This window comes from Pongo pygmaeus, chromosome 9, assembly GCF_028885625.2.
Source record: "Pongo pygmaeus isolate AG05252 chromosome 9, NHGRI_mPonPyg2-v2.0_pri, whole genome shotgun sequence".
In the NCBI taxonomy this organism is placed as follows: domain Eukaryota; kingdom Metazoa; phylum Chordata; class Mammalia; order Primates; family Hominidae; genus Pongo; species Pongo pygmaeus.
Genome location: NC_072382.2, coordinates 84,742,985 through 84,769,393, shown reverse-complemented (window position 1 = coordinate 84,769,393; position 26,409 = coordinate 84,742,985). Strand labels below are relative to the sequence as shown.

The following is a 26,409-nucleotide window of genomic DNA, read 5'->3' as shown; positions in this document are numbered from 1 at the left end:
CAAATAAGTACTTGTAAAGGCATTAATGTAGTGCCTGCCCCTTATAAGTGTTCAGCAAGTGGTTATTATTACAATTAGCTCTTTTAAAAATAATGAATATTAACTCTCTATTTGCCACTGACCTTTGGCGGGGGAGAGCCATTACATTTAGGTTGTTTAACATTTCTACTATATTAAACTTGTATTATAATTAAAATATATATTAAAAATAAAAACTAAAAAACTGGTTTGGACAGATAGTGGCACTAGTAGGCTACAGAGTTTTTGGGTTTTTTCTAATGTCCCAGTGTTGCTTCTTCAGTTCCTAGACATTTCTTTAGTACTTGGTCTCTGCTTCTGGGTGCTCCACAGATGAATGAGATTAGGTCTTTTCTGTCTAGGAGACCTTGGTATTCTTCAAAGTGATTACACTCACCCCAGTGGTAGCCAAGACCTTCTCTTTTATTAACTTTTCATCACAGCCTTTAAATTTCCGTTCTGTTATATGTTTTATAGTGTGCCACACTGTGCCACAGTAATACAGTTACACAATAATTTATAATATTTTATGTATATAAAAATACATAATTTATATTTACATAAATATATTTATGTAAATATAAATTATGTAAATATTAAGATAATGGGTGAGTATGCAAAGTGATTTTAAATGGTGGTGTCAGCAAGCAAAGTTTTGAAACCACTGGTTTAGGAAGCAAACAGATAAATACATCCCAATGGGAAACCAGAGTTGGTATGAGTGATGAATGTTCTTATTCACAGTGACACAAGTGTTTTCAGGACATGAACTGACATTTAGTCTGGCGTCTTGTTTTGACATTTAATGTAAGTACATTGTGTGAGAAACAAGATACTTTACTTTTTTTTTATTTCATAAGAACACAACAGCTATATGAACTAGATAATATTATCCTCATTTTATAGATGAGGAACCAAGGTTTAATTCAGAGAAGTTAAGCAACTTGCAAAGGTCAGCTTGAATGAATCAGGACTGTCTAACTATAAAACATGACATTTTCCACTTTAGCCTTCATTGCACTGAAGAAGTTCATAAAAAAAAAAAATGATTAGTCTCTGGTATTCCTACTCTCAAGTTAGTCTTTTTTCCATCACACGTACTTATGTTATTAAGTGCTAAATGGATAAAATTTCACTCCTCCAGAGTTCCGTGGTTAACCCCCCACCATCTCTTTGCATATACTTCTTACTCTGATTGCAACACTTGTTGTTTGGATATCTCAATATCTCCTACTCATCCATTAAGACCCAGCTTAAGGCTCATACCCTCCTTCCAGAAGGCTTCATGAGCTCAGTCCCCAGACTGAGTTCTTAGATGTCATTCCTCTCAGCCTCTATAGCACCTTAATGAAAGTTCTTATAAAAATATGCTATGCAGCTGTGTAGTTAGCTATTATCTATTAAATTTATTACTCCCTGGACTGAGAGCCTAAGGAGAGGGAGAATATGACCTTGATTACATTGTTCTTCTGGCATTCAACATAATAATGTAGTGCCTGGGACATCATAAGCCCGCCATATAAACTCACAGAATGAAGGAATCTCTTCTTTACTGATTTGAAGTCTGAGATAACTTTGGCAAAGGGATAGATTGAAATGGTCTTAGCTAAGGTTTCTCAGGATAGGACAAATTGGTGGTCCCCTAATTAGATTATAGGGGACCAGATAATGGATAAACAAAGAAGGCAAACTCTTATATGTAGGAAGGCTTTCTCCTTCTGAGTTTTCTCAGAAATTGAAGAAGGTACACACACTCATACCATTCAAATTTATATTAATGATGTATATGACATCAATATGTATTAATTTCTATATATACTTATGTTTATATGTATGCACACATACTCATGAACACAAATTCATAAAAATAGACTGCCACAATTTCTATAAACTGTCATGGATCACTGAATGTTCAAAAGAGGGTGAAGTTTAATAACACTCTCCAGGCTGGTCCATCTTGCAAAGTCATCCAGTTGCTGTAAATCTCCTTTAGTCCTAAAGCCGTTTCCCTTCTGGATGCATAAATCTTCACTTCTTTCTTTGAAGGGAACTAGCATTTACTGAAAGCTTTTATGGTGTTCTAGATACTTAACAGAGGTGATCTCGTTTAATCCTCAGACATTTGCACAAGCCCACAAATCCTGAACCCAAAAGAAAATGGATCAAGTCAAAAGTAAGTCAAGAATTTTACTGAAAACTAGGAAATCTATACTAAAAAGGAAGGGGGCAAGACTAAGGAAATTTCTGAATTAATGAATATTGTTAAATTCAAACAAATTCGTTGCATGGGATTATATCAGAATAATTTCATGGTAATTAATTGAGATTGTGACCATTAACGTGGACACTTTGTTTATGAGCAGGGACCTCTACAGTTGATTGAGAGCAAAGCTTCTTCTCTCTACCAAGTGTGTCACTGTTTGTGAAGAGCTTCCTTTTTTTTTTTTTTCTTTTGAGACAGGGCCTTGCTCTGTCACCCAGGCAACATAAGTGCAGTGACGTGATCATACCTCACTGTAGTGTCAGTGTGGCTCTCCTGGGGTCAAGTGATCCTCCTCCCTCAGCCTGCTGAGTAGCTGGGACTTCAGATGTACGCCATCATGACCAGCTGATATTTTTTGTTTGTTTGTTTTAGCGGAGATGGGGCCTCACAGTGTTGCCCAGGCTGAGGACTTGTTTCATAAAGGGGACAGCATTGGAACATTTGTCTTCAGACATTTATGTTTCATAAACCAGAAACATTTCAGAACAAACTTGTATAGGCCACAGAATTGCCAACTTTTTATCTTGTCAATAAAATGAAAGACATTAAAAAACAAAATAAAAATTTACAAAAAAAAATCCAACTACTGTTTATTCTCACCATCATTTCAGAAGTAAAAAGAACAATACCAAAACAATAGGAAGAAAAAATAAATAGCAGCAAGGCAATAATTCTATAATAAAAGAAGGTCATTTTAGCTTGATGAAAAATCACTGCATCCTACTTCCTTTTCTCATTCTGCTCTGGACCAACAAGGGCCAGGGACCAGTGTCTAAGAACCACTACCACTGTGCATAGACTTTGAAGCCGTACAGATTTTGAGTTAAAGCCCAGCCCTGCCAATTTCTAGCTGTGAAACCTGGGGCAAGTTACTCAACTTTTCTCAGCTGCGATTTCCTCATGTACTAAATGAGGATAATATCTCACTGACTATATTTATTTCCTAAGGCTGCTGTAACAAAGTACCGTAAACTGGGTGGCTTAGAACAAGAGAAATGTATTGTTTCAACATTTTGGAGACCAGAAGTCTGAAATCAAGGTGTTATTTTGGCCATTCTTCCTGCGAAGGCACTAGGGAAATACCTGGTCTAGGCCTCTTCTCTGCCTTCTGGTAGTTTCTTGGTTTATGGCACCATAACTCCCATCTCCACAAAACATTCTCCCTGTGTGCACCTCTGTGCTCAAATTTCCTGTTTTTATGAGAACATTAGCCATATTGATCTAGATTGAAGTAGTGGCCCACCATATTCCAGTATGACCTCATCTTAACTGATAACATCTGCAACCATTCTATTTCCAAATAAGTTCACATTCTGAGGTACTGGGGACAAGGACTTCAACATGTGAATTTTGGGGTGACACATTTCAACCCACAACATTGACCAATCTCTGGAACTGTTGTATCAAAGTCATACACAGGATAAGCTGAATATATCAGAAAGTACCTATAAAGCATCAGAAAGAAAAATAAGGGAGGGTTGTTTGTTTTTAAAAAACAAGTTATAATTGAGAAATTTATAATGTAGGGACAGTAAGAAATTTGTGTAAGGACATAGGACTAAGAAGTAGTGAAAATAAGACTTCAAATACATTCATTTAATAAATACATATTACATATAACATTCATTTAATATGTACATATTATGTGGCAAGTCCTGTTCTGGTGCTGGAGATTCAACCAAGGACAGAAAAGACAAGGACCCTGGCCTCATGGAGCTTATATTCTAGTTGGGTAGAGGAGCAAAAGTAAAGAAATAAACAAATAAATATAAAATATTTCATATATACATTTAATATATAATATTTGGTATGTAATATTTAAGCAGAGATAAGTACTATAAATGTTTTAGAAGTCTAATAAGAGGGAGAGATAAATGGAGGAATAGAGGATGCTGTTCTATACAGGATGTCAGCGAAATCTCCTCCTCCGAGGAGACACTTGAGCAGATGGAATTCTGGCTGCAGTGAAAGGAACAAATTCCAAGTGAAAGGGGAGCTGCTGAAGGGAGCTGAGCAAAGAGTGTTGGTGTCTGAATTTTGTTTTAAAAACATGGCTGACTGCTGTGTGGAGGAAGGGTGGTGGCAAGGCAAGAATGGAAACAAAGAAACCAGTGAAGAGGTGGTTGCAGAAATCTATGTGAGAAATGATAGTGGTATAGATTAGGGAGATGAGGGTGGAAATAGAAAAAAGACTGAGGGTACATTTTGAAGACAGAGTTGACAGGATTTGATGATGAATAAGGCATGGGGTGTAAGATAAAAAGGAGAGTCAAGAATGACTCCCAGGTTTTTGGCCAGAGCAACTAGGTCAATGATTGTGCTATTTATTTAAATGGTGCATACTGGGAGTAGAGCCGATCCAGGAGAGGAAACCAAGAGTTTAGTTTTGAGCATTTTAAATATCAGAAGCCTATTATTAAACAATCAAGTAGAGATGCTTAGATGTGGTATGCAGCTGGATGTAAGAGTCTGGAGCTTAGAGCACAGATTGAGACTGGAGATCTACATGTGGTAGCCTTTGATCTACAGATGGCATTTGAGTCTTGATACTGGATGGCTAGCCTTGGGAGTGAGTATAAAAAAGAAGTCTAATGACAAACTTGGGGACCTTCAAATTTAAAATATCAGAAAGCAGAGGAGGGCCCAGCAAAGGAGACCTAGAAGGATAGATTAGTGAAGTAGGAGAAAAACCAAGGGGGTCTTGATAACCAAACAGAGAAAATGATTGATTCAGGGAAGTTGTAATTGATTCTGCCAAATGCTGGGAGAGGTTGAATAAACTGAAGACTGTGCACTGGATATTGATTTTGTGAGTGACAATGTTTTCATTTACCTTGATAAGAACAATTTTAGTGGGAAGCCTGATTGAAGTCAGTAAAGAAGAGAATGGGATATGAGGAAGTGAAAACAGACACTAATGTTTTATGTTATCTGTTGCCGCAAGTGCTTAGAAGCAGTGGATATGAGAGTTAAGAGAACAGGTACTGTAGTCTTAGACCTCAGCTATTATTCTGACTGTGCCATCTGTTAGTAAGTTACCTAACCTTTCTAGCCAGAGTCCTCACCTATACAGTAAAGATAATAGTACAGACCATTTCAAAAAGTTGTTGTCAAGGTTAAATGAGAAATGTGCATAAAGTTTTGTATATTGTCAGCCCATAATAAGTGCTCAGTAAATACTAGCACCATCACTAATTTAAGCAAAATATTGATACAGCTTCAAGGCTCTACATAGTTCATTATGTCTGAGAGTAATTGTTGGTTGAAGTGGTAATTATGAAAGAATATGTATAAAATTATTATTTGTGACAGGGGAACAGAGAAATGCTACAATATAAGAGTTATAATGACTCATATATATATTAATTTCTCATGGAATGATGGTGGAATAGCCAGGTATCAGGGGGAAATGGACAGGAAAGAAATGGCTCCTGAGGGGATTTGGGGGCTAAATGTAGGTGGAAGGCACTGAGAAGACTTGGAGACCAAGCCATTTCAGATAATAAGTGGATGCCCACTTTAGACGTATAGGAAGTAACCATTGATCTTGTAGCCGTAGTTATCACCTGTTCTTTGTTTACATCTGACTTCTCTTACCAGTTTAGAAGCACATGTCTTCCTCTACCCCCTACCTCCAATTATATTTCTTACCTCTGCTCCTATAGTACCTACTATTAAGTATGGTCAGGAAAGAGGGCATCTCATCCATGCATATTCCAGACCCTCTAGTAAGATGCTCAGAGGAAAAACTAAACAAGGAGAGAACAGACTGTATGTGAGCAAATTAAGTTGGCCACAGAGTTATTCTCTGGAAACATGGAGCTAAGAAAATCTCTCATGTCTAAACCTGCATATCCTGCAACATTACAGCATCACCTTGTCCCACAGAGGGTTACTTCTGATGGCTCTCAAGGAATGCTGACTGCATACCTTGAAGATAGCAGTTTCTGATAGGGAGGAGCTCATCAGATAGAGACCTCACCAGTGGCCAAATACTAGGTTATACTGACTTACAGTAGGAGTTAGCAGTGGAACGTTCAAGACAGAGATACCTGTCTTCCGGCTTGGCACACTGTGACTTAGTGGCGGTAAGTGTATAGTTACATATAAAAGTTCATTGTTTTTATGGGTTTTGTGGTAGGAGCTTGTTTGAAAAGGGTGAGAGAAGCCAAGATGGTCTCACAGTGGATAGCAGACATGTTGTAAATGTGCTTTCTTGGGCTGATGAGTTTATTTGAGTAATGGTGGAAGTAAAGCAGAGAGAAGCTAGTGAGCTGGGCCAGCAGCCCACCACAGAGCCCTGGGCCCTTCATTCTCTTATAGAAAGCCCATCTCTGGTATAGAGATGTTAGGTCTCTTTAAGGCTTTTTCCCCTTCACTGGCTGGCAGGTTAGAAGACTCCTTAGCACAGTAAAATTAACATCTTAAAAGGTAGTTGAGGGAGAAGGTGTGGCAGAAATTCATTTTGTCAAAGGAAATACGGCGGGAATGAGAACCATTTGAGGGTACATACTATAAACTAAGCACTATATTTTCTTGATAGTCTCCATTTAGTCTTGTGATGTAGGTTTTAATATACCCATTTTACAGATAAAACAATCTGCATTATTGTAAATTAGTGGCAAAGACAGGGTTAAACACAATTCTGTTGAATTCTAAAACATCTTTTTATCCTTTCTACTAAAGGCCGTAGTAAATCAGTCTGCTCTCATTGTTCATCTGCCTCTAGCAGTTTAGTGTAAAACACTGCTTGGGGCCAGATAATATATATGAGTCTGGGCTTTGAAACTAAGTTGCCTGGAGTCCATTAGAGCTCTGCCACTTAACAGATGTATGATCCTGCGTGGATTAGTTGACTTCCCTGAATCTTAGCTGCTTCTCTGCAATATGTTGCTCATGATAGTACTTACCTAGTAGGGACATTTTGAAGATTGAGTCAATACATGCTAAGCATTTAGAATACTGCATGGCACCTAAAATGTGTTTAATAGATATTAGCTATTATTATCCAAAACATGTTTTCCAGTGCTGTTATTCGATGAACCTTAAAAGGTTAAACTGACCTTGTCAGGGAGGAAACAAAAAGCTCAGGCATTGCTCCCCATGAAGCCTGCCTATTAATGATTTTTGGTCAACAGTACTGTTTATGATTTCCAGTCTTCTCATTTGCTGGGCTTTCATGCTGCACAGGCAGCATGGTACAATAGAAAGGCACTGTACTTTGCCATCAGAAGATATGGGTTTGGGTTCAAGTTCAAATCACACTTTGTGTGACCTGGGCAAGTCACTTTATCTTTCTTGCCAGGGGTTCCTTATCTGCACAGTAAGGAGGTTGGACTCCCTAATCTCTAGGACTCCTTGCATTCCCTAAATTCAGTGAATACCAAACAAAGTAATTTAGTCTCTCTGATCGCTGGTGCTCATCTGTACTGTAGCACTCCTGATACATTCTTTAGTCACTGAGAGACTCAGTGAGAGTGAAAGTGTTTGGTAGACTGTGACAGGCTATGCAAATATAGGAGTTGATCCTTACTATTAAGAGCTTTAACCCTGAGTAATATGCCTTGCTGTATGTGCATTGGTGCAGGGGCTTTTTCCACATTTTGTTGTCTTTGCCTACCCCTCACTGAGTTGGGTGGATCCACCTTAACAAGGTGTAGGGGAACACGAGCAGAGGATGGGGGTACACTACTGATGGTGGGAAAGCATCTTATTGGTTAATAGTGGTACATCCCAAACACCAATTACTGTCACTGCTTCTAAGGCTGATATATTTATCAGGATGAGTTACAAGGAAATATATGTACCCAGTGAGCGAGAATGCTGCATGGTCACCCCCTGTGATGTAAAATATGAGAATCTAGGAGGGGCTGTTTTATAATTCATCAGGTTCCGCTAGTGAGTTCTGTCGGAGTCTTAGTTATAAAGGCAAGTGTGAACCGGACAGCAGACAGGAGAACCTGGCACCAAGGAGACGGAGAAGCTGCCTTTGGTGCCTCCTGCCTCCTCCCTGCTTTGTTCCAATAATTTTGTGCTCGGTAAGTTCCTGGCTTTGCAGCTAATCGTTGTTGTTGAATAAGCTTGGCAAACGTACCCATAGTTTGGAATATGCACTTGCTGTCAGAAGTGTGTGTCAGTGTTTGGACTCCTGACAAATTCCACAATTTCCTTTTAACGAGCAAAATAGCTTAAAAGATGAAAGAAAACCCGATGAATCAATTATTCACCTTGATCCTTGGAAGGCTGCTTTCTTTGGTTGCTAAAGTTTCTCAGGTTTCATTCTATCAGTTTCATTTGTTGGGTGAGCTTTGAAAAGAACAAGTCTCTTTGTCACAAAATTGTTTTTCTTAGCTGCCAAAAGGAGGTATGTACAGGGTGGTTTGTCCATCCCCACCCCCCTAATTCACTCTCCTCAGCAATCGGCAAATCTTAAAACAGACCGTTTGCCTGGTAACCAGCTCCAACTGAGCTGAACCTGTGCAAGGCAAGATTCAAATTGCAATCTTTTGTGTGAACAGAACTGAGGGGCTGTGAATAATTGGCATTGTGGTGATTATTGTGAAACTCAGTATGGTGGTAGTCCTGCGTTTTGCTGGGATGGGATCAGAATCCAGTGAGATTTGCATTTGGCGTGCCTGTTGATGATGTGGGAGAGGGAGTGAAAGAAAAGACTAGATCGTTACGGAAAGAGCTGTACGACGTACCCGCAGGACGGACAAATGCAGAAGGCATGACTGTTGTATTTGCATGACTTGTGGCTGGCTGTTTTCTCTAGTTTCATTATCACCATTAACAATTACCTGAAGCTGCATTTTGGTCTCATTTGGGTGGGCTCCGGGTATTTGCTCCAGGTCCTAGCTCCAGGCAGGATGCGTGCTAACTCCTGGTCAGCTAACTATAGGAAGTCATTTCCTCTTTAGAAGGAAAGAGAAGTGAAAGCTGTACCTTCTTAGACTCTCTGCTGTGTTGTTTTGCCTCTGTCCAAATCTCATGGAAACCGACAGCTTGACGTACTTTTTTTTGCAATAGCAGATTTAACTGTGGTGTCATATGGCATATTATATATGGAGAGGAGTAGCAAGGACATTTTTTTCAAATGTTTCAAGTGTGTCTAGCTTGTTGACATTTGCTTTATTTCACTGGCAAGTAGCTACTGTCTTCTAAACCCGTAATTGTTTGTCCGAAGTGTTTACCTGTGCACTATTGTAATTTCTCTTTACATGTAGAATCTGTAGATTTGACAAACGTCCTCTTTAACCTCAAAGAAAGCAACTCATTTTAGCATCTCTTTGAAAAAAAGTATGCATTTTTTTCACCAAAGACTTAGCTTACTCTTTGCTTTATTTTTTGCATAAATATTTTGGTTATCGGCACCACCACACTTCCAATAAAGTTATTTCTCCTTTCTTAGTATACTCTCTGATTATACCAAAAACTTGGCAGATTTGGAAAATGGAATATATATTTTTTCAGGAACACTTTTTTGTACATGCTTCTTTTGTCCATAAATAGCTTTTCCATATTTTCCATTTCTCTGAATAAGTTCTGCTTAAAGAGCAGAGGAGTGATGTATTGTGGTTGGCACTTAGGGGTGTGTAACCTGAGACTTGGTTTCTAATCCACAAGCGGCTGCCCCACAAGGGGTCTGTAAAATGTCTTATGTTTGGCTCAAAGCTTCTGGATAGAGCAATAGTGATTAAGATAGGAAATTCAGCAAATCATCGCAGATACAAATGAACATCTGTGTTTGATGTTCCAGCCAGCCTATGACATTTTGTAAAGCTTAGGTCACACAGCTGAAGGGTCCTAAAAGTGTTAATATATCTTAATGCCAAGAACAATGTAGTTTATTTGTTGTAAAGTACCTTTGAGCTGTACTGTACATTAAATTTTTTAAAATTATATGCCAGACTCCACGGTTTATTTTACAGCAGTATCTGGGTTTTAATTCAGTGTGGTTTTATGGAAAAATAAGCCTATGTACCAATCTCAACAAACTGAATTTCTTCTCATTTGGTGGTGGTTTTTCTATTTTCTCCACCCACCCATGATGAACTCTATTTATAGCAACAAAAGAAAATTTAGTATGAGTTATTCCCAATTAAATTTACAGCAAGACAAATATAAGCTGTGACAAGAACCCTCTTACAGGGCACATACACACAAAACCATGTCTCTCAAAACAGGATTAAAAGCGAAAGAGGCAAATGTTAATTTTGCCTACGTGACACATATAATTTCCTTTGAGAGGGTAGGGAAGGTGGCAAAAAGGACAGGTTTAAAGGTGCTGTTCAAAGACCTGGCTCAGCAAGATGTGAATGGAAAGGGCAGGGGTTTTGTGTCCCCAACCAAGTATTATTGTCTGCACCTCACACTGTTTATCTGTAAAATGGAGGAAGGGAAAATTAGGAGAATTAAACCAAATTGATGACGTAGATAAGGCAAATAGTATACTGTTTAGCACAAAGCGATGCCCAATGAAAGGTAATCATTATTGTTGTAAATTGTATTTTGTCAAATATATTAACTCATTTTGATAGATGTTGATTTTGAAAGAAATTTGCATGGTAAACAAGAAGATTATACAATTTTTTAAATTAACAAGATATACTTCTTATAACTAGATCATTTTGTGTTTTTGTTTTTATTTTGGAAACCTAGTAAAAACAGGGTTATTACCTTTCTGTTCACTTTTAACTAATTCCTAGAATAGTATCCAAAGTCCTTACATAATTATTTAAAGAATACATTTTATTTCAAATAGAGAACATGGAAATAAACTGATGCCAAATAACATATCATAGCTTTCCACATTATTTGCCAAATAACAACTAGGCCATAATTCCAGCCCTGACGTTGTATTAAAATAACTGACAATACTAGTAAATATAGTTTATGATGTCCCAGGTATCATAATGTGGTAATGGTTTTACATGCATTTTCTCATTTATTCCTCATCACTACCCTACCAGGTAGATCCTATTTTGCTTTCCGTTATCAAATGAGGAATTGATAAAGAAAATTTTGTTTAAATATACTACTAATGTAAATTGGCATATAGCAGTGCTAGGATTTAAACCCACGCCTGTCTGATTTCAGGATCCACACGGTGACCAACATGTTGGAAGTATGCAGTAGAGTTTGCCCAGCTCTTCACACTTCCATTTTGGGATCTTGGCCCCATATCTGCTTTGATTCCTCTCCTCATATGTTTAATCCCTCTCAGAGTTTAGGGAATATTTTAAAAATGAAGTTGGGGATTTCCTTGCGCTCACTTTTGGTCTATGCCAGTTAAGATCACATTTTCCTGAGCCATCTCTCCTATTTTTACTGAACTATAAAATTTGATATAAAAAATGAAACATAAAAAGGTCGTAAATCTACCAAATTCAAGGCAGGCTCTGAAAATTACCCTAAATCAGTACCACCCTTTGAACTGAGCAAATTTCCCCATATCTCTGGCTTTAGAGCAAGCTGTAGGCCAAGAGGATGGGCTCACTTAGATCTTGCTCTCTCTCCCTTCTGGATCACATTCAGGGTAAATAGAACCCAATAATTTTTTCCCCAAACATTCCTAAGCTCACTTTCAAGAGGTGTATGATGTGCCTCCCCAACCCCCTGCCCCCGAGTCTGAGGGGAAACCAAGAGCCTTCTATTTGCATGAGGGTAGGAAATAGGGCAAGGGATGGATGCTGTTAATCACTGCTTGCACTCATGAGCTGAGATGTCTACACATCTGCATGAAAGGTCTTTTGTGGTGCAGGAAGAAACTATGAAAAAGAAGAAGGGCTAGCCCAGGACTGGGAGCTTCTGCTTATGTTCTTGTTCTGGGTCCCAAAAATATGAGTCAGCCTACCTTGAGTTGCAGAACATTTACTTCTATTTCAGAGTGGTAAACTAAAATTCCACTGCGTTGGTTTTGTGGGGCTTTTGTCTGTTTTTGCTTTTGACTTTTTTCCTCCGTTAACCCAAAAGAAATCATTTGAAGAAGGAAGTGGTCAAAACAATGATGATCTCAGGTTCAAGGGAAGACATTGGCTTTTCTAGTTCAGAGGGCATAGCCTTACTTTGGAAAGCAATTTTAGGATTGGCTGGATTAAAACTGTCTGCCATTTGTCTTTTAGGGCACTTGAAAACAGTTGCTTGGAGAGACCCTAGCTAATTTCAGGTGTATTTTCCTTATCTCTAGTTGTAAATTGCAATTGTAACACTTAGAGCTGAGGACTAATAGAAAACTGCCTGAAGGATCCAAGTGGAACCCTGCCTCACAGGGGAGGTTCCCCCTGTAGGAAGAGCCAAGTCAAAGCAGAAATGGCTATCAATGGCTTTGTGTGGTCTTATGCCATTACTACAGCCCCTTCTGTTTAGTGCATCATTCTCCCAATAGTTCCTTTTCATCTTATGTCACACTGGAGACAAAGACACTCCTAAGGAGAATTAACAGCCCAGAGTTCTAACCAACAAATCTTTGTAATTATTAAGAAATTTGAGATTTGGGGGATTTTTTTTTTAATGAAATGAAAGCTATTATGCAATTAACATGAATGATTTTTTCCTTTTATTTTTGTTTCTTTTAGTATTATTTTCACAAAGTAGTTTTCTAGGTGGGCAGACAGAATGTGTTGTTGGAAGTATTCCCTACTACTACACCTTGCAAGTTTGTTTTCCTTAGCTATAAAGCAGGTATAGCAATTCCTGTCTCAGGAAGTTGGGAAGATGTAAATGAGATAACTTTATTTCCCTGTATTAGCTATGCTCTCATCCATATGAAAGTATCTGGCAGAGTAAATACTTAACGCATAGTGTGCCTACATTAAGTGTTCACCCAATCTGAAAACACAGCAGTTAAATTGATGACTCTGTGAAGACTGACGGGTGCCATATTTATTTTACCTGGAAGAGTTGGTAGTAGGGATGGTGCAAAGAGATAACAAACAAACAAAAGCAAGACAAAGCATGCCTTTGGTGGTAGTATCTCCATTTTATTTTTAGTTTCTTCTTTATGTTTTATTTATCATTTGAACTTTTAATAAACATGAATCATTCATATGATTATAAGAAAAGGGAAAACACACTTTTAGGAAATTAGAGGAGAAAATAGCTGTTAGTATATTGTGAACATCTAGCTCTGAAAGAGTCAAGCCAAATATTAAAAAAAAAATGCAAAATACTTGGGAAAGCCATGTGTTCTAGTCAAAATAATCCAGATTACCTTGCTTTGTTCGGTTGTTTTCTAGTTCATTTGTCTATTATTAAGCATGGACCATGTGCCAAGTGCTCTGCTGGGTGATGAGATAACAAAGATGAAATATTTTAATCCTTGAACTCAAGGAGTTTATAATCCAAGAGACATGGATAAATGGGCCCTTAGTTGCAAATGTGATTCCTTCTCAGCCATGACAGTAACAGATAAGGCTGCTTTCCATTGTAACTTGTGTCAAGCTTGCAAAACAAAGTAGTTTTCTAGGTGGAAAGGCAGAATGCATTGTTGGAAGTATTCCCTACTACTAAACCTTGCAACCTTGCTTTCCTTTGCTATAAAGCAGGTATAGCAATTCCTGTCTCACAGGCGGTTGGGAAGATATAAATGAGATAAGTTTATTTCCCAGTATAAGCTATGCTCTCATCCATATGAAAGTATCTGGCACAGTAAATACTTAACACATAGTATGCCTACATTAAGTGCTCACCCAATCTGAAAATACAGCAGTTAAACTGATGACTCAAACTGACTTGCTCACCAAAGGGAATATATACTCATATTGGTGATTATAACTTAAAAGTACATCAGTGAAGCTAGCTTCAAGAGATCTGATCCTGTAGCTCAGCTCACAATGTTATCAAGAAATCCCTTTTGGTCCTGCCACACTGCCTGTCTTTGTGTTAGCTTCATACCAAGACTAATTGCCCTCATGGCCCCATGACAGTTGCCAGTGGCTCCTGGACAACTTGTTTTCATAGTCACATCCGGCTAGAAAGAGATCCTGGCAATGATTCCTAGAATTCACTTTGAAGAGACTGGCTTCTATCCACCCCTGAACATGAGACCAAATCTCCTGCCCCATTCTAAAGCTTAGGTAGGATAAAGATAGTCTCCCCAGGACATTATGAGTCCTTAACTGAAATTTGGCAGCTGTTGCTGTTAGGATGGGATGGTGGTGGGGAAGGATGCTGGAAAAGCATCCAGCAGCCATCTATAACTTGTGAAATGTACAATACATAATGTACAAATGTCTACTAGAGTTAGTACATAACATAATGGAATGAAGGCAAAGCATATGATGGTGCATGTCCTTAAATTGGCTTCCATGAAGATTAGGAGTTTGCTAGGGGAGAAGAAAGAAGGAAAGGATTTGAGGTAGAGAAAAATGCTCCTTGCAGTCACAAAAGCTAATGAAGTAATTGTTCAACTCGCTGCCTATCTTTACGTTGGCACTATTGCAGAAATCACCAGACAGCCAGAAGCTGTGTGCCCAGTAGAATAAGGAACAGAAAACCTAAAGTATCAGTCTCACCAAAATTTGTTGTTGAAAAATGACCATTGAGTTAGAAGCTAAACCACTGTCAAATGTTCTGATTCTTTACAATGTGGATACAGATTTGGAGTCAATCAATGTGAACTTTAAAATGTATGTTACCAGGCTCAAGAATTATAGTATTTTGAACAAAATCATCATCATCTTCTTCTTCTCCTTTTTACTTCTGATTAAACCTGCTCAGAGAAGATTAATGACTTATGCAATAACTCAAGTGTATTTGGATTTTGATATCATGATGTTTGTGATGCTAAAAAATATGATAAGACAAATAAGAATATATTTTTGTACATGTGTTTGCTAATTGTATGGTGTATATCACTTTGGGAATGAGACATAGAGTAAAATATTTGTTAAAAAATGTCAATGCTTCAAAGAAAAATTAGACTTTACTCTGATTTCTGGATAATTCCAAGTTTATATAATTCATAAGTTCTTCAGCCTTTGGCAATAATCATCATTTCTTTCCACTGAGGAAGTAGAATAGTTCCTTCATTAAAATTATACTTAATGGGCTTGGTAACAGTTTTCCACTAAAATTCCTGACTCCAAATTTAATTAACTACACTTTGGATTGTTTTCCCACTTTTACAGCATAGAAGAGGAAGTGACAAAACTGTTACTTTCTATCATAAGCGTGCTCATACAGTTCACAATTTTCTGGCATCCAAATGCAATGATAAAACATTCTTTTTTCAATCATGAAGCTTGTCTCAGTGCTGTCAATCCACCTACATGGTGGGCATGCTCCTAAATATTCATTTTTCTATCTAGCTTCTTTCTAAAGAACAGACAATAATAGCAATAAACAGAATCAAAGTATATTTCCTCTTGCCTCTTGCTTCTGGTGTATAAAATCTGTTCAGAAAACCTGCATCCAGGCATGAGTAAGTGCTCCCAGCCCAGCTATGTCAGTGAGGAGTCCAAGACTTCTGCTTTAACTCAGAAAACATGCTTGAGTCAGAGAAGGGTGCAGTGACCAGGTAGGAAACGCTTCCCAGGGCACTGGCTTCTTCCTCTTCAGATTAGACAGTTCTTCAGTGCAGAGAAAGAAGCAACTAAAAATAGTGGAAGGGTGACAGATAATGTTTATTTAAAAGCACATATGTCATATAAGCATTAAAAGGTACCATTATTATTATGGCATAACTTCATTTCCCCATAGCACAAACCAGATAAAATCTTCTTTGTCTTGTTTGTGGCTTCCTTGTACAAATAGAGAAACTGTTCCTTGGATGAATTTCTTACCTTATCAGTAACTGTGTTGAGTTCCTGACAAATAGAGGATGCCAAAGAAGGATCAAAGATGCCAGCACTAGTATTCTGGCTGCAGGCAGTGCTTCTGCTTCTTAAAATATTGAAATATATTCTTGTTAGTAAATAGCTTCTACCCTGGGCCCTCTGAGTGCTCCTCTACAAGCTGCTTCAAACTGGAACCCCTGAATCCCTTCCCTAGGACTCTCACACATCTCCATGATTGAGCAACTAAAGCATTAATACCTGGCACAGCTAGTTGTAAATATTTTGACATCATTTCTATGTAATACTCATCTTATTTTTAAAGAACTTACAGCTACAATTAGGGAGAATAACATTTAGACACAGAAACAATGTATAACTAGGTATATTAAGATGTTTAAGGCAGCCCTGTATGAGTTTTTAAAAAGTGGTAAAGGAGATATTTGAGGTTGTCTGGAAAGACAGGTCAGGGATTTGGATAGGGCAGAGGTAAAGGAGTAAAAGACAATGGCAGAATGTACAATTTTTAAAATTCATTTACTTAACAAATAATAACAAAATTCTCCATTTGTTTACTGCTGCTGTGTGCAAAGCACTGAATACATGTTATCTCATTTACTTCTCACAGTAGCACTATAAAAATAGAGGAGAAAATGAGGCTTGTTCACACAGTTGAAAAGTAGCAGGACAGCACATATGATACCCACCATTTCCCACAATGCGCAAGACACTGTATTAGGTGCTGGCATGGTGAATATGAAGACGTATCTTTCTACTTGTAAGGGCCAATAGCAAACCCAAGGAAGTATTGGCAGCCCCTTAATCGAATAAAAAAGTGCTAGTGGGCCTTCCACCATCAACAACCTCATTTTAAAATATTACAGGATAATGCGTTATTGTCTTGCTTGCTTCAGTTGTCCCACTAGCAACATAAAGAGTAAAATGTGAGCCATAGGGTACTAGCTAAACTCATTAAAATTTGATTATCTGATCTTCCAACATTAGTCTTCTCGTGACCTTTTCATAACATAGGACGTTAGAATAAGCAATAAAACACAGTCAAAATGTTTAGCCTATTGACAAAGTGTTGCTTTCCATCTTTAAATGGAAACTGAAAGAGCGAGCCTATTTATTAATGATTCCATGGCAAATATCACTTTTTAAAAAAACTCTCCAGTTATGCCTTGCACAACAATGAGCATGTGTTTGTCATGACTAAAAATTATGTGGAAGAATATATGTTTTTAGGCCGAAACATAGGCATTGCCTCATTTCTTACTAAAATACCTCACAGAGAGTTTTTTTTGTTTGCTTTGTTTTGCTTTGTTTTGTTTTTGAGACAGTCTTGCTATGTCGCCCAGGCTGGAGTGAGTGCAGTGGCGCTATCTTGGATCACTGCAACCTCCACCTCCCGGGTTCAAGTGATTCTCCTGCCTCAGCCTCCTGAGTAGCTAGGATTACAGGTGTGTGCCACCACACCCAGCTAATTTTTTTGTATTTTTAGTAGAGACAGGTTTCACCATGTTGGTCAGGCTGGTCTCACACTCCTGACCTCGTGATTCGCCCGCCTCGGCCTCCCAAAGTGCTGGGATTACAGGCGTGAGCCACCGCATCTGGCTTGAGAGTTTCTTGAAGGCAGGGATTTGATTTCATTCATCCCTATATGCCTAGCATCTCACATGATGCCTCAACACAAACACACCAAAAATACTGGTTGATAAATGCCAGCTGACACATCCTTCAAAGGAGGATGGAGACAACATTAGATAGAAAAGGTGGGGAAGAATTTCTGAAGCTGAGCTAGAAGATGATACAGGAATTTACTAGATATATAGAGAAGAATATTGTTAGGAGTACACTGAGCAATCTTCCCAAAATAAGTAAGTATGCTCACAGAGTTTGCATGTTTAAGAAAATCAAGGAGGTCGGGCGTGGTGGCTCACACCTGTAATCTCAGCACTTTGGGAGGCCAAGGCAGGTGGATCACCTGAGGTTAGGAGTTTGAGACCAGCCTGACCAACATGGAGAAACCCTGTATCTACTAAAAATACAAAATTAGCCGGGCGTGGTGCCTGTAATCCCAGCCACTTGGGAGGCTGAGGCAGGAGAATCGCTTGAACCCGGGAGGTAGAGTTTGTGGTGAGCTGAGATGGCACCATTGCAGTAGCCTGGGCAACAAGAGCGAAATTCCATCAAAAAGAAAAAAAGAAAGAAAGAAGGGGAAGAAAGGGAAGGAAGGGAAGGAAAGGAAAGAAGGGAAGGAAGGGAAATAAAGGAAAGCCTCAATGTTTCTACAACATTTTTTTCTCGTGGTGTCCCATTTCTCTAGATTTCCTTCCTTACTCCCCTCCCCTTTATTTGTCTTACCCTCCATTCATTCTTTAAAACTCAGGCTTCTTCAATAAATAATTGGCAAAGAAAAAAGAGACATAGGGGAAACACTTAAAAGAAACAAATTGTAAGCAATGAACATTTGTGTATTTCAATTCAAACAAAACATAAATGGTAAAACAAGTCATGATGATGAGACAATTGGAGATTTGGACATCAATTATATATGTGGTGAAAAGTTATTGGTAATATTTGAGATGTGACAATTGTATTGTGCTTATATTAAAAACAAGAACCCTTATCTTTTAGAGCTACACACTGACATATGCATGGATGAAATTATTTGCCTCAAAATGATACAGGAGAGGGAAAGTGAGTAGGGATATTGATGAAACAAAAAATAAATAAGCATTATTTATTGATTGATTAATTGTCCTTCTGAAAGATGTTTCTCTTCGCTTCCTCCCCACCAGTTGGGTCTTTCTTGCTATATCTCAAATACTCCCAGCTTATTTCTTTAACTACATTTATCTTATTATATGATAATTATCTGTTTTGGTGGATCTTATCACCAGAGGGAGCTCATTAGTAAGGACAGATTTTTCTTTGTCCTTCCATTGACTGCTCGTAGGAGGGGCTCAATAGTATTGGACAGAAGGATGAAAAGATAAATGAATCGATGCAGACTCTACATCAGGATGTGTGATTCAAGCAATGTGGGTTCCCATTGATTTCCCCTACATTCATCTAATTCTTAAGAAACAAATCTCAATTTATGTTCTATATACTAAACAGCATTTGCTCACAACAGAAAGCCATAAATGCAGCAGTCTAATTAAAACTAGATAATTCACACATTTTCATTTAATATTAATAGAATACCATATTGCAGGGCCATGTTCTTAATTAGGATAAGATAGCATTGTACCAAACCCATTTAGTTGTCATAGTGATAAGGAAGATATCAAGGAAAACATTTTCCTTGTGTTTAAAATTTTTAAAAATTAAATTAGGGTTATTTGAATCTACTTTTTAAATATAACATGTACAAAGAAATGTACATGCACACAGAAATACACACATCTGTATATGTATTCATGAAGATGGAGTACACCTTCCATGAGACACAGCAGCCTAGAATGTTTCTTTATAAAACAAAAGTTTGCCTCCTTTTTATTTTTAAGGAGAATATTTTAATCAAATCGCTTCATAGTAGTATACTATTATTGGAAATATCAATTTACTTAGATTCCTTTCCAATGTTAACATGTACATGCCCAAAAATTTGCTTGAGAAAGAATTTTGGAATATATCTGTCCTTCAGAGTTCTTAGTTACCCACCCAGGAGCAATGCAATGAGATAAATTTATTAAAACATTCACGATGTTCCCAAGAGAACCTGTTTAGCAGACCAGATGGAATTGCTGGGTTTTTTGTGTTTTGGGTTTTTTTTAAAGAAATATCTTCATCTATGACAACACAATGAATTTTCTTACATCTTAAAATTTCATGAATATGTGCTTGTGAGTGAGCCCAAAGGTATTCATTTTCTTCTGTGGTAGAGATAAAATTCCTGATATTAAATTGCAAATAAGGACAATGTATACCAAAACCTATCATGGTGACCAAGAAGTATTGAGACTCCATATATAGAGTCACCAGTGATGGGTGTTTTTTTTCCTGTATGTCCAGAACCTAGCCTTGGCCTGAAAACTGTGGGTGCTCGGTAAATGTTTGTTGACGTTTTTTCCTGCTTTCACCTTCTCCTGGGAACCTTGTCACCTACCACCACAAGTATCCACTCTATTTGTAACATGTAGAAGAAGCCTGGAAATGATAAAAGCACATTTTAACTGGAGAAAAGTCTACAGAGTTTGGCAAGACTCTTGAGAAATGCAGAGGTGAACTAGACATCTGTTTACTCCTAATCCTCACGGAACTCACTGGAATATTTATGATGCCTGTCCTCAGCTGAATAAGCTGGTTGAGTTAGGTAGATGTGACATTGCACCCACCATGGTATACATCACTGCTCTGAGAGCTAAGAGATCAAAGAATTTAAAGGATAGCTATAAGATTAAAATTATTTTCAGATAATCATATTTTCACCATTTGGGTCAAGATTTGGTTTTGAACTATCTTTCCCTCTTAAATCCAGAGCTCTTCCTTCGGCTTGTCCTAACGAGGAACTGCATAATTGCCAAGTGTTTGCTCTTTCATTTATTCAGTTATCTAGAAAGTATTCATTTAGTGCCTACTTTATGTTTAGCACTGTTCTGGGTGCAGAGAAATACATGATAGCTTTTCATGTTTGTTTGTCTTAAATTTTTTCCTTTGTTTTTCAGGGTTGGAAGGGTTGTCTGTTCCTCTTTATTTCAGGGCATAAACACCCGTGTGGTCCCTTCAAAATAGGGTCAAAACATAGCAATCAACATGAAAATAGTTAAACTTGAAAATCATAGGCCATTATATTAAGGGTACAAATTATGCTTCGCTTTTAATTAAGTGGACCTAAGTTTGAAAGGTCAAGGGATCCTTCTGTTTATAAGAGGGTTGTATTCTTTTGTGAGCCTTAATTGTGTATTGCATATCTATAATATATGTAAACATTGGCATGGAAATGTACATGTACACAGAAATACATACATCTATATATGTATTCATGAAGACGGAGTACACCTTCCATGAGACACAGCAGCCTAGAATGTTTCTTTATAGACTTTTCAGCAGAAACATACTCAGTATCAATTTGCTTTTATATGTGGCCTTCTGAATTGAAAAGTTATTGCTGGAGGTGCAAATATCATTTTGCAGTAAATTAATAGGAACGAGTAATTTGAAAGAGTGTGAGTAGGAAGAGGGGGTTCATGAGGAGAGGGACCAGGTCTGTTTTGCCCACTACTGTATTCCTGGGACCTAGCATAACACTCTGCCTGGCACACAGTAGCAGGGGTTCAGTAAATAAACAGATCAATTAGTGCAAGCTCAGGATTGGGAAAATATTCCAATAGAGCATTTTGATGGGCCGGGAAATTCTTTGGCCATAAAATAAGAAATTTTTGCTGCCTGGAGATTTCATTAAACTCAGCAAACATGTATTGCCTTCTAAGTTTTACCAGGGACTAGTAATTTGGTGCTGAGCGAATAACTGTCCCTGGGCTTTAGAAGCTCATAGTCTAGCATAAAATATATATATATATATATATATATATATATATATATGTTTATATACACATATATATACACACATACATATATACATATACATATGTACATACACATATGTGTGTATATATACGTGTGTGTGTATATATATAGTTTTTCTTCCATTTTATTGTAATTTAAATTACAATAATAGCATATGAGTACAATTATATTAGTGTTAAAAAAAGTACAGAGGTAACCCAGAGAAAAGAGTGATTACCTCTACTTAGTAGGGCTAAGAAAAACTTCTCTGAATGTCTTTGCAGTATTTTAAAGAACCAAGGCTATCCCAGGTAGAATGAGCAGCCTATACAAAAGTATGGAGCTATGAAACAGCAAGATGTGTCCTGGGACTGATAGCTTTTTGTTCTTAAGCTATAAAATGTGTTGTCTGTGCAAAGAAGAGTGGTAGATGAGCCTGGAGAGGAAGAATTTAAAATAGATTTTCGTGGCAAATTGACAACTGGATGTTTTTATGCATCAGTCTGAAAGCCCTCCATTCTACCTTGTTTCTACATAAATTTGACCCTGCTTCAATATTCACCACGTCTGTGATGCCAGACATAGCCATTGTTTCCATGAACATCAGCCTGAGTGCCGTCATTTTGTTTGTTTGGTTTCTTTGTTTTTGTTTCTGCTTTTTTTTTTTTTTTTTTTTTACTTCATTTCCCCAGAAAATTGCAAAGTGACTGGCAGCCAGAGGCCATCATTTCCCTCTTCCTTTAATTTCTTTTTTTTTTTTCTTTTTTTTTTTTTTTGAGACAGAGTCTCACTCTGTCACCCGGGCTGGAGTGCAGTGGCGTGGTCTTGGCTCACTGCACTCTGCCTCCTGGGTTCATGCCATTCTCCTGCCTCAGCCTCCCGAGTAGCTGGGACTACAGGCACCCGCCACCATGCCCGGCTAACTTTTGCATTTTTAGTAGAGACGGGGTTTCACCGTGTTAGCTAGGATGGTCTCAATCTCCTGACCTTGTGATCCACCCGCCTCGGCCTCCCAAAGTGCTGGGATTACAGGCGTGAGCCACCGCGCCTGGCCTCTTCCTTTAATTTCTGTACATGATTAGTAGCAAGACCTAGACCAACTAGAAGGAAGTTAGCCACTTCTGAAGAGAACATCACTAGTTTCCTTAGCATGGCTTTCTGAATTGAAAAGGAGTTTGAACAAGCTGGCTGCATTTTTGGACCAACTACCGTGCTGAGACCTTTATATTCAGGTAACGAGTATTTGTGAAGCTCACATGCAAGATAGATGAGCATTCCTGAAGCAGCTGGAGACCACATGTTTTTAATAAAGAGCATTTTCATAAATGAGTATCCATGAAAGAAAAAAAAAAAAAAAGAAATTCCTCCTTTAAGACTAGAAAACAAAAGTTCAATCCAAACCTTGGGATCGGCAGAAATAAAAACAGAATTGTTTACAAGTGAATGAGAAAATCTATTAACATCATGCCAGCTGCATATTCACCACCCTCCAGGAATGCATGTCAATCTGAATGTCATATCCTTAGACAGCTATAATGAGCGTAGGTAGGACAGAGTTTGCTTATCACCGTTAAATGGTAATAAGTCCATTTCAAAGGGCAAATGAATGAAAAATGCACTTGAAAACTCGTTGGATACACTAAGAAAAGGTTATCTAAACTTCATTGTAGACAGAAGACAAAAGCATATTTTAAGAAATTCTTCCTTAAAATAAATCTCCTTTATTCATATTTTTATATATTTCATTGTCTTGGCTTATGTCTATGAATAGACGCAACTTTAATTATTCAAAGGCAAACATGCCTAAGGAAAGATAAAGGGTTGACCATATATCGCAGTTTGCCCAGGCCAGTTCCAGTGTATGCCTGGGTTTGGAAGAAGATCACAGACTCTAGGCAAATGGGGCTGGAATGAGAGTATGGTGTTGTTTAAGATCTGTTGGAGAGGGAATGAAAGGGACTCCATTCTTTCTCTGTATTTAGAGGTTGGATGAGAACTAGCACAGAAGGCCAAAGCCCAGGCTTTGAATTTTGCCGCCTTCACTTACCAGCAATGTGACTTTGGGCAAGTCATGGGACCTCTCTTGGATATCAGTTCTTTTCAACTCATAGTGGAGTCTTGTGCTTGGTACAAGGATCACTTTATTAGATAGTTATAATTAAGCTGTTTCAAGAGTCAACCATGTGGGGAACAAAAGTCTGGAAATCTTACTGGATAAAATGAGTTAAAGCAGTGGTCCCCAACTTTTTGGCACCAGGAACTGGTTTCGTGGAAGACAATTTTTCCACGGATGGGGTGGGTAAGGGGAATGGTTTTGGGATTAAACTATTCCATCTCAGATCATCAGTCATTGGGCATTAGATTCTCACAAGAAGCGGCAACCTAGATCCCTCACATGTGTGGTTCACAACAGGCTTTGCACTCCTGTGAGAATCTAATGAAACCACAGATCTGACAGGAGGTGGAGCTCAGGCGGCAATGCTCACTCACCCACCACTCACCTCCTGCTGTGCGGCCCAGTTCCTGCAGGCCATGGACACCTACCAGTCCACGGACTGGGGGTTGGGGACCTCTGAGTTAAAGAAACCATGGCTGCCTAGCTTCAAGAGATAAGAACAACAAATACAATAACATTCAAATACAAGAGAGACTTTACAGAGATAAGAGATTATAAATTTATTTTATAACTGCAGACGGCAGAAGTAGATCTCATGCAGAGGAATTAAAATAGTTCTATATAAAAAACTATTGAATAATGAGGTATATCTAGCAAATGGAAGGGGCTAATCTTCAAAATAATGCTAGTGAAGACAGGAAGCAGAGAAGTTGACATTCATGTTTGCAAAAAAAAATCATGGGGAGATAGTGGGTCAAGTTGGAGGGGGCCTGAGAAAAATCCCCGTGGAATGTGACAGTCCTTTATTTATCTTCCAATTCCCATGCACCCTTGTATATGTCACTTCTTTGTGTTTTTGACTCCTAACCACTGCAGCTGATAGAGAACTCCAATCTCATGCTCCTATTGTAATGCAGTCCCCATTCTCTAAAAAAAATACTCAAGAATCTCCAAAGTGGTAGTAGAAATTATTCAGTTTTTCTTAGACAGGTTGCCTAGTGGTTGACAAAGGGCACATCTGATCTGCCTTTCTTTTCTCTAGGACATACGGAATGGTTTGAATATTTATTATTGTAGTTAAAGCAACATTTAAAAAGATAAAAGAAAATGCTAAGCTCTATAGTCTTGAAATTCTCTCTAATCTCTCTTCCTTTGAGCTTGCTTAACCCCTGAATCACAATATCTGTTGAATCCCTCAGGTCATCCCTGCAGAGAGAGAGTACATAAGAGATAATCTAATATTTAGAAAGTATAACCCCCATTTGTACTCTATATTGCTCTATGCTGTGACACTATGTTGTGACACTATGTTGTAGTTGACTGCTTGCTGGTTTAACCCTTATAGCATAATGTAAAGCCCTTATGACCAGATGATGTGCCTTATTCACTGTCGTATCTCCATTGCCTAGCACACTACTTGACATAAGAAGGCAACCCGTGCATAGTTGAAGAATAAAAGACAGCTCATTTCTTCTCTCCTAGAACTAATTCTACCAGCCTCTTGTATGCAAGATTCCCCCTCACACCTCAGTTCTACTTTACAGTAGCTTGGCACCTCTTTCTAAGGCTTCTTAAGTCTTCTCTCTTTCAAGCTGAGTACCAGTCATCTCTTACAGGCACACACTTCATTTTTCCACACATCTAAAGTTTCAAGGCATTCTATTTATTTCTTTCTTCCCTAACAATACTTTAAGATTGGTTGATTAATCAAGTGCTAGATTTCTATTTATTGAGCACTTGCTATAGTCAAACACTCTGCTAGATACTGAGAAATTTTCAGCCATGCAAAAAAAATGTGGTCTCTGTCCTCAAACTCTAGTTGAGGTTTAAGATACATAAGTAGAATGAAAAAACTCATAGTGTCTTCCAGGACTCAGTTAAATGCTAAATAAATGTTAGTGCTGGCTTGATGAGCTTTCAGAAGAGGACTTTCCAGAATGAGAAACTTGGAATCTTTAGGAAGCACATAGACATCAGTTAGCTTTTCAAAGGTAAAATGAATCTGAATCGTAAGTTAGACACACAGACATTTTAAGGAAGGATGATGCACTCTTTAACCTTATGCTTTTAACTCAACAAATATTCATTGAGCATCTGCTGTATCCCAAGCACCAAGCTAGAGACTAGTATTGTGAGTTTTCTGAAGTCAAGTGTGGTTTGGTTTTCCCTCATTTAATTCCAAACCGTCCATGACCTCATTCATTCCTGCAGCTTTAACTATTACCTCCCAGTGTGCAAAAGCCACCCAACTCTACCTGTCCACCCCCAAATTCTTTCAGTAAGTCAAATCTTGGTTCTCATTTAAAAAAAAAAAAAAAAAAAAAAAAGTGAGGTGTGACGATTCTGCTCTACCCACTCTCTGCCAGCCATTCCCACTCCCCTCCACCCAAGGGCATCAGACACCGTGAAGCTTACAAAATATGCAGACATTTAATTCCTTGCAACTACATAACCTCTCTAGTAAAAAACATGCTTTTAAGTATTCCTTCACACCACTGCTGCCTATTTGGGACTGGAGAGCCTTGTTGGCTTATGTGGACCAGCCTGCAGGATGACAGCCTGTGTGTCAACAGACTCTTTCTTGGTGTTAGTGAAGACAATACTATTTTCATTCACTGAATCTATAACATGGGCCAGGAGAACTAGATGCTTTCTGTCTACAATAACTTATCCTTACAGTAAGCTCTGTAAGAGAGCTATCATCTCTACCATTATGTAAA

At 38.1% G+C, this 26,409-nt stretch overlaps 1 protein-coding gene and 1 long non-coding RNA gene across 20 annotated transcripts in view; one reads left to right on the top strand and one right to left on the bottom strand.

The window, feature by feature from the left end:
• Window positions 1–26,409, top strand: part of DLG2 (discs large MAGUK scaffold protein 2) — a 2,182,864-nt gene that overhangs the window by 1,949,724 nt on the left and 206,731 nt on the right. The window contains exon 1 of one of the 19 annotated variants that reach the window (XM_054441582.2): window positions 6,339–6,369. The exons of 17 other annotated variants lie outside the window; for them this stretch is intronic. The gene's annotated coding sequence lies outside the window, so the exon portion shown is untranslated. Of the gene's footprint in view, window positions 1–6,338; window positions 6,370–8,110; window positions 8,320–26,409 lie in introns of those variants that run through there. One more of the 19 variants, XM_054441581.2, reaches the window with a different exon arrangement.
• The window catches only part of LOC134740269 (uncharacterized), an 88,204-nt gene that overhangs the window by 35,434 nt on the left and 26,361 nt on the right, over window positions 1–26,409 (bottom strand). The window contains exon 7 of the long non-coding RNA XR_010127601.1: window positions 5,954–6,030. This is a non-coding gene — a long non-coding RNA (uncharacterized LOC134740269). The remainder of the gene's footprint in view (window positions 1–5,953; window positions 6,031–26,409) is intronic.